At 37.0% G+C, this 11,404-nt stretch overlaps 1 long non-coding RNA gene across 2 annotated transcripts; it reads right to left on the bottom strand.

The window, feature by feature from the left end:
* Nucleotides 1–7,124: 7,124 nt before the first annotated feature.
* On the bottom strand, nucleotides 7,125–10,896 carry LOC103158736. 2 transcript variants are annotated; one of them, XR_003481490.2, is made up of 2 exons: nucleotides 10,818–10,896; nucleotides 7,125–7,623 (listed from the first exon to the last, which is right to left on the bottom strand). It is a non-coding gene; the product is annotated as an uncharacterized LOC103158736 (long non-coding RNA). The 2 variants fall into 2 exon arrangements; XR_003481491.2 differs by having other exon boundaries at nucleotides 7,125–7,515.
* Nucleotides 10,897–11,404: the final 508 nt, after the last annotated feature.

Genomic DNA, 11,404 nt, shown 5'->3' with positions numbered 1-11,404 from the left:
CAGGAAGATTTGGTGGACTTGGTGGAGCCCCGGTTGGTGGGTGGATGGGGTAGTGGGTAGGTTGGAGGTGGGGGAGAAGGAATGGGGGTGAGGGGAGGGAGAGGGAGAGGGAGAGGGAGAGGGGAATTACATGTGAAACAAGCCTGTTCCCTAACTTGAATTAATAATAATAATAATAATAATAATAATAATAATAGTAATAAAAAGAGAAAAAAATCAGGTGTTCATTCGTGTGTGGGTTGACTTCAGGGTTTTCAACTCTATTCCGTTGATCTACTGTCTATTTTTGTGCCAATACCAAGCTGTTTTTAGGATTATAGCTCTGTAATAGAGCTTGAAGTCAGGGATGGTGATGCTTCTGGAAGTTCCTTTATTGTACAAGGTTGTTTTGGCTTTCCTGTTTTTTTTTGTTTTTCCATATAAAGTTGAGAATTGTTCTTTCAAGGTCTGTGAAGAATTGTGTTGGGATTTTGATGGGGATTGCATTGAATATGTAGATTGCTTTTGGCAAGATTGCCATTTTTACTATGTTGATCCTACCTATCCAAGAACATTGAAGGTCCTTCCATTTTATGGTATCTTGTTTAATTTCTTTCTTTAAAGACTCAAAATTCTTGCACTACAGGTCTTTCACTTTTTTGGTTAACGTTACCCCAAGCTATTTTATGTTGTGTGTGGCAATTGTAAAGGGTGATGTTTTTCTGATTTCTTTCACCATGCATTTATCATCTGTATATAGTAGGGCTGCTGATGTTTTTGAGTTAATACTGTATCCTGCCACTGAAGGTATTTATCAGCTGTAGGAGTTCCCTGGTAGAGTTTTTTTGGGTCACTTATGTAGACTATCAAATCATCTGCAAATAGTGAAAATTTGAGTTCTTCCTTTCCAATTTGTATCTCCTTTTGTTTTCTTATTGTTCTAGAACTTCAAGGACAATATTGAGGAGGTATAGAGAGAGTGGACAACCTTGTCTTTTTCCTGGTTTTAGGGGGATCACATTGAGTTTCTCTCCATTTAATTTGATGTGGGCTGTTGGCTTGCTATATATTGCTTTTATTATGGTTATGTATGTATCCCTTATCTCTCTTTATCATGCAGGGGTGTTGGATATTGTCAAAGGCTTTTTCAACATCTAGTAAGATGATCATGTGATTTTTCTTTCTCAGTCTGTTTATAAGTTGCATTACATTGATTTTTTTTTATATTGAAACGTCCTTGCATCCCTGGCATGAAGCTTACTTGATCATGGTGGATGATTTCTCTGATGTGTTCTTGGATTCTATTTGCCAGTATTTTATTGAGTATTTTTGAATCAATGTTCAAGAGGGATATTGTTATGTACTTCTCTTTCTTAGTTGTGTTTTTGTGTGGCTTGTATACCAAGGTTATCGATGCCTGGACTTATGTTTTTAAAAAGCTGTAGAACAATGCGTACTTTATGATGGCATGATGGAAAAGCATTTTTAAGATTCTGTATTGATTACTTTTAAGACTTATCATTATATATATTATACAATGTGCCTACATGCCAGAAGAGGGCACTGGATCTCATTACAAATGGTTGTGAACCACCATGTCGTTGCTTGGAATTGAACTCGGGTTATCTGGAAGAGCAACCAGTGCTCTTAACCTCTGAGCCATCTCTCCTATACACCCAATCTCATCTGATAAGATGCTGTATTGTTGAAGAACGTGAATGGAGATGGTGCAGTTAGCTCTAGAGTGGGAGAGAAGAACATGTCAGTGCACAAGTTGTTTTTGCAACTTTAATATTTCTTAAAAAATTCCTTGAAGGAAAAAACGCAAACAAGTTGTATTATTATCTCTGTAATTCTTGGTATTTTAACAGTTTTTTAAAGGAAAGTATTTTTGAAATGAAATCAAACTTCTACTTAAATATGTAGCAAACTGTTCCCACCCATAAACAGTGTGTGTAGTGCAAAGAATATCCATGGCAGATCACCATATGTAAACAATAATTGCCAAAATTCCTGATCACTTAATATACAATGGCAGTTTTACTACCTCTATTACTTGTATCATCCATGAATTCTTCTCAGTAGCCATACAAGCTTTTCACTATTTTAACCCACTAATATTTATAGCATTTAGAAGTTTATAGTTGAGATCTTTCTGTTCTGGATATTATTTTAACTATGTAAAGATGTGTTACATGCTGGGCGTTGGTGGCGCAAGCCTTTAATCCCAGCACTTGGGAGGCAGAGGCAGGCTGATCTCTGTGAGTTCCAGGCCAGCCTGGTCTCCAGAGCGAGTGCCAGGATAGGCTCCAAAGCTACACAGAGAAACCCTGTCTCGAAAAAACAAAAAAAAATGTAGAAAGTTAAAACGCTTTCTGCGTGGTGATGTTTTCTTTATGATCTAACAAATAAAGCTTCTTGAAGATCAGAGTGCAAAGCCAGCTATACTAATTAGTTACAGAGGCCATGAAGTAGTGGCATACACCCTTAAACCCAACACTTGGGAGACAGAGGCAGACTGTTTCGTTAATTCAAGGCCACCCTGAGCTACAACATTGATCCAATCTAAAGGAGAAACAGAGATCACACAAAGGTAGTCTCAGCACTTGGGATCCCAGGTCTTTAGTGCTAGCACTAGAGAGGAATAAAAGGCAGGAGGGGACAGGAGCTCAGTGCAGTCTGAGGTTTGTTGGAGATTGTAGTCTGAGGGTTCGTGAAGACAGGATTGCCTATTTCTGTCTGAGATAGAGGTAAGAGCTAGTGGCTGGCTGCTTTGCTTCTCTGATCTTCAGCTTTAATCAAAATATCGGTCTCTGAGTTTATATTATTAAGACCAACTACTCACAAAATCTATTCTATTTTCCTCTCCTAGGGAGATTCAATAGGTAAGTATTTTAATGTCTGGTAACTTGGAAGACTACTAAGATTCCTATTTTATTGCTATAAACACTGCATTTGATTTTCTCTTGGGCTATAATATCTTTCTGTCATATGGTCTCATAGCTATTAGTAGATTTCTTAGGTATTTCATTTCATACCTTACAAATACATCATTTGTCAATATTTCTTACCCTGGATAAACAATAAAATAATACTTAAGCTGTTGGAACCTCAGCATCATTCTGACCCCGCCCTCTAACAATGGGCAGACACGCATACCTTTGTGGCCATGTCATGGCTATGGCACACATTAAGGGGCTGTGTAAGGACTCAGTACGCATGTGCTAGCTTCCCTTTTACGCAAGCGCCCCTCACACCTTCTCTCTGTTCCTGGCTTGCCAATATCTAATCCCCTCCCTCCCACCTTGTTCCCTTCCTCCAATAAACTCCACGTGGGTGTGTTGAGTTTTGTGGTTCGTGTTTCATAGCTTGCCACTGCAGCAAAAGAACAACATAAACTACAATTAAATAGAAGTTTTGTATCTTGTTCCAATGCACTACACATCCACTGCATCTCAGATTCTACAGAATTCTGGCAGGACCATGCGTGTAGCCATACAATACCTGCCATTGGTCCATGTGGTTTCTCTTTGTGCCCGGATTCATAGGCCTGCGATTGTGAATCATAGGCTCAGAATTGCTACTCCTAGTCAAATTATGAGTTTGTTAGTGTTGTTCTTTTGTTTAAATAAAGACAAAGCATGCTAGATGGAACACGAGCAGGAGAGACACATTAACCAGTTTAAAGGAGGGAGAGAGAGAGAGAGAGAGAGAGAGAGAGAGAGAGAGAGAGAGAGAGAGAGAGAGAGAGAGAGAGAGAGAGAGAGAGAGAGAGAGGAGAGAGGAAGAAGAAGAAGAAGAAGAAGAAGAAGAAGAAGAAGAAGAAGAAGAAGAAGAAGAAGAAGAAGAAGAAGGTAAGAGAGTGAGAGAGTAAGGGAGCATAATTGGGCGGGGGTCTGTGTTTTAAAGGGGTCCTTTACACCTGCAGACTAGTACTCATGGAACCCTGGGCTGACCAGAGTACTGCCTGAGTACATTTTGCCAGGTAACAGGGCAGGCCAGCATAATGCCAGAATCCTTTCAGTTAGTCATTGCCAAAGTTATTAGGGATCTCTATTATCTAGAAATAAAGTACACAAGCATGACAGTGTATCCTCATCAAGGGCAGTCTTATCTATATTATGCTTTCATTTACTTGAAAATCTGTTCATAAATCTAGTATTAGGTCAGCAAGCCTTGGTCATTTTTGCTGTTAATATACATTAGATTCATTTCTTTTGCTTCAGGGTTTTCTTTCTTTGTTATATGTTTATGTCATATTTCATAGGATATTCATATATATGTACATATATATATATATATATATATATATATTTGTTCTACCTATGCCTTAGCTCTAGCATAGTATATGAACTAGTCCTGATGAGTTTCAGAAAGTAAAATATTCCCAGATTGAAGGGGACCTATATGATTATTGGTCTAACATACCTGTATAGTTTTAACAGAGCCACTGTTAAACTCCAGTGTTGCTTCTGCTGAATGTCCTCTGAACCTAATCAAGCTGCACATGTTTTTCTTCGTGTATCCCTCCACACTTTCCTGTTGTCTGTACACTCGTATGCCCACAGTACTGAGACAACACTTGGTGTATCCCCTCACCATTTTCCTGTTGTCTGTGTGCCTGTGCGCCCATAGTATTGATTCAATATTTTGGCTTCTTCTTTTCACTCTTTGTTCCTGAAGGTCTGAAGTACAAAATCTTGGAGTTTGTATTTGTGATTTTTGAAGGGTTGAAAGATTCAGAGCTTGCACTGTTATCTCTGATCCAAAGTCAAAGTTAAAAAATGCTTTTGAGTGTTTATTTGAATGACAAGCAAGTTTTTACTTATTTTTCAAAATAATGTGACCATCTGTTTATCTATTCACTTCCCATCTGTCTATCTATCTTCATATTTTTATGATGTCTGTGTTTGTGTTGAGCAAATTCATTTTAATCATTATCTTCCAAATCCTTGCATATAAAACCAGGAGAAAAGGGCAGCGAATGCTTTAATTACTCTCCTTATGTATTTGATATTAAAATGCAAAATTATTTTATCTGAAATATGTACACAATGTCAATCCCATACGATTTTAATTTGAAGTTGGAGTTGGCATTAATAAAATAAGCATTTGTGTCTATTGAGATTTATAGATTTATTTTGTTGACCTATGTGTGACATTTAGCTTAGCTTGAGAAAAGTAAATAGAACAGTGCCTTATTAACAGAGGAAATCATGTTTTATGTGGGTTATAATTGCAAATCACTAAAGGAGCTATAATGATAAAATTTGTAACACAGAATAGCTGAGTTTAGCATTTAAGTAGAACTCATATAAGTGAGTTAAATATTTAACATTTTACATATAGAAAAACCAATCTGAAGGGCATTTTCACTGTGGTGAACTGAAATTCCACTATGGTGAACTGAAGTGAAGAATAGGCCTTGCATTTTCAAATTTCCTAGTAAGCATAAGCATTATGCCTGAGTCATTGTAGGATCTTAGATTGAGTACAGCCTGCCTTACCAACATGTCAGAGTGGCTTCCAATGTTTCTTCGTGCTCTTTCTTCACTCAAAGGAATCTAACCACGTGTGCCTCTACACCCGCCTTTTGGTTGTACACAGACTAACATCAATATCAACTTGCATCTAAGGCTTTGCAGATTCTCCAGAGATTTGATAAAAGCTGGAGAATTTTTCCCTTTAAGTTTTCTTTTAATTTCCATATTATCTAGGTCAATATTTTCTTTCTGAATCTTACTGTCCTTTCAAATTGGTCATATTAACTTCTTCACAGATAATCCGTGAAGCCTTGGAATTGCCTTCTCCACAGCCTCCAAAGATCATACCCATTCTTCCCTTGAGCTCCAGAGGGAGCTGTTCCATGCATCCCACATTGATCACATCAGCTTTCACACTCCAGAGTTATGGTCTCTACTGTCTCCTCCCCTTAGCCACAGGCAATCACAGGACTCTTCAGATTTTGCTATTATCTTTCTATAAGCCCTTCCTCAATTTCTCAGTTACTGTTTTTCTTCTCTTCCATTAGAATATAATTTTCTATTCTGACATTTTTTCATTGAAGTGGAAGCATCGTGGTCCACATCATCTTCCTGGAACTATATAGAAAGTACTATTATGTTTGTATGTGTTTTCTCTCCTCTCTTTTTTCCTAACCTTCTGGAAGTCTTTGAACCATGCCAAGTCTAATTTAACAAGACTATTGAATCTACTTCTTGGCATGCTAGTGCTATCCAGTGCTAGCCACATTTGAAAGATGGTAATAGTGACAATGGGTATTTATCAATGTGTCATGAATCTGGGGGGGATTTTTCTATCAATTCAGGTAAGTCTAACTTTTGAATGTATTTCTTTGCAATCCTTCTAGCTCTTCCTTCAAAGCCTCACACCTTTCCTCTTTCCCACAAGTATGGTGGCCACTTAATCTGGTCCCTTTCTTTTATTGTTGAAATATAAAATTCCCCAAAGCTCAGGCTGTACTGGGTCACCTTGCCCACCCTTAATACATAGGGACATGCTGAAATTTATTTCAACTTGATATGCCATGATTTGGTGAAACTCATGGGAGAAACGGAGGGTGAGCTTTCTTGAGGTGGGAACAGAGGGACATGTTGAAGACACAGGGAAAATGAACTGCGACTGCCTCAAGTCTCTCATTGTCCAGAAGTCACCAGCCTCAATAGCAATGGAAGTGTGCCAAGGCTATTACAGCAAGAACTTGGGCCTGACACTCTGGCATCTGCCGTGCATTCCACTGAACAAATCATAGATGAGTCTAATGATCTAGAGTTCTCCACATGATGGGGGCAGCTGGGAAAGCAATACTTTTGAAGTTCCCCTCTCACTAACAGGAAAGGACATTTTAAAGTATGATTTATCAGTCACATAATACCTACACTTTTGACTACCTTAAAGATGAATGAGTAAGTAATGAATAAATGAGTAAAAAGTGAAATAGGCAATAGGTTATTATGTCATGCTATGTTATCCTAGGTATGTTGTAATAATGAGTTATTCTGCAGATTCCAGGCATCATAAAACTAAAGCAGTAGTCATTTAGACACATGAGTTAAGTCATAACTAAAGTTTGATTTTAATAATAACTTCTAAAATTTATATTAAAAATAAAATATTCAATCATAAGAAATTTCAGAAATAACATTTTATTGAAATTCATCATCAATATGATTAAAGATAATTGTTTATAAGAATCATAATTATACCAGACTCTATTTTCAGTGTGATAAAGGAACTACTTATGGAAATAAAATACCAAATAGATATTCAATAGGATTAAGGAGAGTTGGAATAAAATATGACAGTTTAACAAAGTCCAAGAAAGTGATCTCAGATTTTCCAGGGAAAACTGAAGTTAGGACTGCTAAAAAATTTTGAGAACTCTTCTCCAGTCGTTACTTGGAAATTGTCTACAGGATGGCTGGCTGCTGCTGATACCGTCGATTTGTTCATGGCATGGCTTCCAAGTGCTGAGCACCTGCATCTTACACTCAGCTGACAGAGAGGCATGCTTCACTGGAGTGGCACCGGAATACAAATAAATTGGATAGCACTTAGTGACCTGAAATGCCACTGAGAGATGAAAGACAAACTCCACTGAAAGTGACATAAATATTTTCGTTTCTGGATAGGGGAAATATATAGGAAAACGATGAGAGACCTCTTTAATAAAATAAGGAAAAATGATAGTGATTTTTTTAACCCCCATATCATGGTTCTTAATATGATAGTGGATGCCCCAAAATAGAAGTACATTAGGGTCAAGCTAATCAGAACACAGGCAATGAATAGTTGTGACGTACTAAGCTAGCAGAGATACCTACAGGAGCCATGAAGCATTGCATAGTTTAGAGCTCTTGAGTTTCTATGAGGGCATAACCAAGATGAGTATGAGTCAGCCTTCCTGGATACACTTTGTGCTTTTCGAAAATACCCCTTAGTGATAGATTTCTTCTCTGCTTAATAAATTTTAAATTAATTGATCCTAAGGGACTGACTTCTCATCAGACTTAAAAACCCTGACATTTTACACAATAAGCCACAGCCTGCTAAATAGTCTCACAGAAACTCACACTTAACTTTGAAGCAAATCAGGCATGTCTCACTCATTGCTCAAGGCACAGCAGCATATTAAATCACTAAAGATTTAGCCTTTGAAATCTGTGATAAAGTCTCAGATGATTGGGCATTAGCAATAGTAAACTAAATCTCCTTTGAATAAATGGGAATGTCTAGTTATAATTTTAATTGACAAGTTCTTATATATACACAATATATTGTAATAACATAATAATTATTATTATGCTTATATAGTAAATGTGTCAGCTGAAGTAGCATGGCCTAGCAATGGTTAGACAAACTGTATGACTGCCAATCATGTTCTCTGGCTCCTATGTTTTAAGTTTTTGAGGTCCATGTATAGACAAGAACATGTTCATTTAATGTCTGAATAACAAAATTTTATTTTCATGATTTTGTAAATATGAAATTTAAAAACATATTTTTTTCTACTAATCACTCAATGAAGAGGGAATATTTATATTTTCACCGGGAACAGTCATATTTTCACAAAGATATTAATAACTAATTGAAAAAACTTGAATAATCGCTTCTGAAGGATTTGGGTTTCAGGTGGTGTCTCAAGCCTTGTCTAGTTGGAAGGGCTGGTTCAGTATGGGAAGATGGTTTCCCTGGTTTTACAGATCACAGCACCATGGCAATTGGTGGTTCCATTAACATAGAAACTCAAATAACTACATTACATTGCTGAGCTGTTTGCATGCTCAGAACTGCTAAAATTAGGATTTCTTCTTATAAATGTCTCAAAGCAGTTCTCTTCAATTTTTAATTTCATTCTATAGCATGTTGTGAAGAAAACCCCCCCCAAACCACCAAAATATTAGCTATTTTCAGACTAAGAATTTGACCTTGGTCACTTTGTTCTCTATGGTTTCATTGTACACTAAGACTGGATCAGCAATAGATGAAACATGCACTTTAGAAAGATTATTTGATTCCTTTGGTGCCTTCAGCAGAGCATAGTGCTTTGAAAAACCTAGCAGAATGCCTATAGAGCAGAGATCTTTGGAGAACATCTCAGTCTGTCTGGGTCTGTCTCCCCTACCCCATATATCTACCCACATTTAAGCAAAGACAAATCGCAGAGGAAAATACATATGAACTGCTGAATGTGGCACTTTCTTATGAAAAGTTGGATTTTAATATTTTTAGTAAAATTAGAAGTAGCTATCCTATTTACTGCACATAATCAATGGAACATATAACAGGGAAACAGTATTTTATAAGCTATATATATATATACACAAATATATATTATAAATATTATATATATTATATAACACAGACATATAAATGCATGTAAGTTAAATGGAATTATATCACATAGGGTGATAAAGGTTCTCCTAAGAGTCACAGGCCAGCTAACAAAATCCAGTGCCAAGCATGAACCAAAAACTAGTAATAACTTTTAATGAAAAAGTTGGCCTTATTCTAAGAATTCAACATTTGCTTTATATTAGAGAATATTAGTAACATTACTAACATATTATGAAAGGAAGAAGGAAAATAAATCAGTGTTATTCAACTCACTGGAAGATTAATTTATTATTTTTAGAATTTTATATATGAATACTATATTTGCAATATTTTTTATCCTTCTTACTTCTCCAATGCTTGTATACTCCATCTAGCCATGATGAATTCATTACCTCCTTCTATTGTTTTATATATAGCATTGGAATTATATAAATGCACTATCATGTCCAGCAAGCTTCTTCTCTTTATAAGTTAATTACCTTAAGCATTTTGTTACATTGATGAAAAGCTGACTAATGAGTCATTTATCTTATCTGCCAAGTTTTCTCATTTTCCTCCAGAATCTCAGCAGAAGGAAATTAGGGTATAAGAAAAAGTCTGAAACAGAAAGGGATGAATGGGTGGTAGACAAAAGGACACAGAAAAGAATAGAAGGGTTATGCTAAAATATGTTTACCTAGTGCTTCAATTGTGCTGAAGTGTTAAAAATTTGGATTTTCTCATTTGTATTCCACAAATAGAAATAAGATATGTGTTTTAGTTATTTTTCTATTGCTATGACAAAGCATCATGACCAAGGCAGCCTATTCAAGACGGAGGTTATTGTTATTGCAGTTTACAGTTTCAGGGGTGAGTCCATGACCATCATGCCAGGCAACATGGCAGAATGCAGGCGGGCATGATGTTGGAGTAGTAGCTGAAAGCTCACATTTAATCCACAGTCAAGATGCAGAGAATGACCCAGAAAGAGCTAACTGGAGTGGTGTGGGCTTTTAAAATCTCTAAGCCCACCCACACTGACACTCTTCCTCCAAGGCCACACCTTCTAATTATTTCCCCAAACAGCTCTACTGACTGGGCACCAAGTATTTATAATATGAGACTATGGGGACTACTCTCATTCAAAGCAACACAGTGTGGTAATTTCTGATTTGGAGTACAATTAGCCATTGTCTGTCACCTCCTCCAAGGAAGAGATAGTGTTGAGCTATAACAGCTTTTTGTCAGCCAATGATTCTAATACATGACTTGACCCTTCAAGGTTGTTCTACAGTAATATTTTCTAGAAAAATCACAAATATTGCAAAGGACAGCTGTTAAATTCTCCCCCAGTGGAAGACTAATGCTGACTTGTGAACCATATCATGTTATGTGATTTATTCTTTCCAGACTTTCAATAGCTAGCTAATTAATACCAGTCATTTAGAGTTGATCCACCCTAAAACTCTTGGAGATGTTTTCAAAAAATAATTAGAGCTTACCTGATACCAATGGAATCAGAATGTCCAAGTGGTGTAGCAAATTACATTTCAGATGGCTTCCAGAGCTATTGATGTGTAAGAGTCAGAATAAGGGGTTATAAGCAGATGCTTGCTGTCAAACCTGATGATCTGGGTTCTATCCCCAGAACTCAGGAGATGAAAGGGAGCAACTCCTGCACAGTGTCCTCTGAGCCTCACATTCACATTTTGGCATCTGCACATGCAGTGGTACAAGTGCCACATGCCACACACACACAGGTATACACACATACACAAACACATGCACACACACACACACACACACACACACACACACACACACACACACACCAAACATCAAACCAATAAATACTTTTTAGTAAAAATTCTTTTTACTAAAACTCCACAAATGTTTGAATGTCTAATAAAACTTAGAATTCCACAGGATATTCTTTACAAAATGAAAAGGTGGTTGTTACGACAAATCTTTTCACCGAAAGTGGCCTGAGCCCTACCACCACATGGGTGCTTTCTGCCGGCTGCCTGAGTTCGGCCCGCTGTGTTAGGGCCCTAAATGATACACAGAGGATTCTATTAGGTACAAATGC

The sequence above is a fragment of the Cricetulus griseus genome, chromosome 2 (assembly GCF_003668045.3).
Source record: "Cricetulus griseus strain 17A/GY chromosome 2, alternate assembly CriGri-PICRH-1.0, whole genome shotgun sequence".
Classification (NCBI taxonomy): domain Eukaryota; kingdom Metazoa; phylum Chordata; class Mammalia; order Rodentia; family Cricetidae; genus Cricetulus; species Cricetulus griseus.
Note: the sequence above shows the minus strand (reverse complement) of the source record. Positions and strands in the feature narration are given on the sequence as shown.